General features: G+C 44.2%; 1 protein-coding gene across 1 annotated transcript in view; it reads right to left on the bottom strand.

Moving 5' to 3' along the window:
- Positions 1-1,220, bottom strand: part of LOC109291212 (sodium channel protein type 5 subunit alpha-like) — a 374,712-nt gene that overhangs the window by 332,846 nt on the left and 40,646 nt on the right. The window lies entirely within an intron of this gene.

The raw sequence follows: 1,220 nt of genomic DNA, 5'->3' as shown, positions 1-1,220 counted from the left end.
ATAGAGGGGGAAGATCACCTCCTTGGACCTGCTTGTGATGCATCTGTGGATGCATGACAAGGTGTGGTTGGCCTTCCTGACCGCGTCCCCACACTGCTGACCCACGTTCATCTTGGCATCAATAATGACTCCAAGATCCTTTTCTGCCTCTGCACTGACAAGAAGAGAGTTCCCCAGTCTGTAGGTATGGGGCTGGTTCTTCCTCCCCAGTGTCAGGCACTGGGGAGGAAGAACCAGCCCCATACCTACAGGCTGTGGAGTGCCTGACACCAGCCACCAAAATGTACCTCTCCATCCCCTTTGATTAACCCGAGTCCAGGAATGCTGGTGTCAAAGTCATTTTTCTAGCCCATCTAGACATTCCTCTTTGCATCTCTCAAGTGACTCCCACTTTTCTGTAGTGTTCAGTATAAATTACTTGCCTTCACCTCTCAGGATACGGGTCAAGATGGACCTATGGTCTGACCCAGAAAATGTTCTTATGGTCAATCTAACTCCTCCTTCACCTGGTCTGGGATGCCAGCACCTCCCTGCTTTCTTCTCCCGATTCCCCTCGCCCTTGGGAGGAGGTCCCTGTAAACACCCATCTTTCTTTTTTGGAAGGCATCACAGGAGAGGAGATTTTTAACAATAACTTGCCAACAGCTCAACCACCAGTGTGCTCAAATGGCTGCTTACTATGCTGTTTCCTTTTCCTCCCCCTTCTCTCGCTATCCATTTTTTTGTTTCTTGAATTACATCATACCCCGATAAAAAAAGAAAAATGCTTCACTGAACATATAGATATGCAGAATCGTAAGAATGTATCCCTTTTTGATGTTGAAAATAAACTCAACTAAGAGATTATTCCTCTGTGAGGTTTAACCACAGTGTGAAGGCTCTGATGTTAAAAAAAATCAGGAGTTTTCCAGTTATTTATTCACAAAAAATGAATCTTATGAATTATTATTATTATTATTATTATTTTACAAAGGCACCATTAGCCTTCATGGTGAAATTTTCTTCTGGTGCAAACAGGACAAACATCTTTAAATCCCTTTATATCAGCCAAGAATTTGGCTCTTCATTTTGTTTCCCCCACCCAAGTAGTCAGAAGGCAGTCAGAGAGGAGGGTGATAAGCACCCCAAAAAAAAGGAAAGAAAGGGATACCATATAAATGTTACCTATCCTTCTTACAAGTAACACCTGAGAGTAGGGGCAGCGTTGGGGGGAGGGTGGG

This window comes from Gavialis gangeticus, unplaced genomic scaffold (assembly GCF_001723915.1).
Source record: "Gavialis gangeticus isolate Ggan-Ray unplaced genomic scaffold, GavGan_comp1, whole genome shotgun sequence".
NCBI lineage: Eukaryota > Metazoa > Chordata > Crocodylia > Gavialidae > Gavialis > Gavialis gangeticus.
Note: the sequence above shows the minus strand (reverse complement) of the source record. Positions and strands in the feature narration are given on the sequence as shown.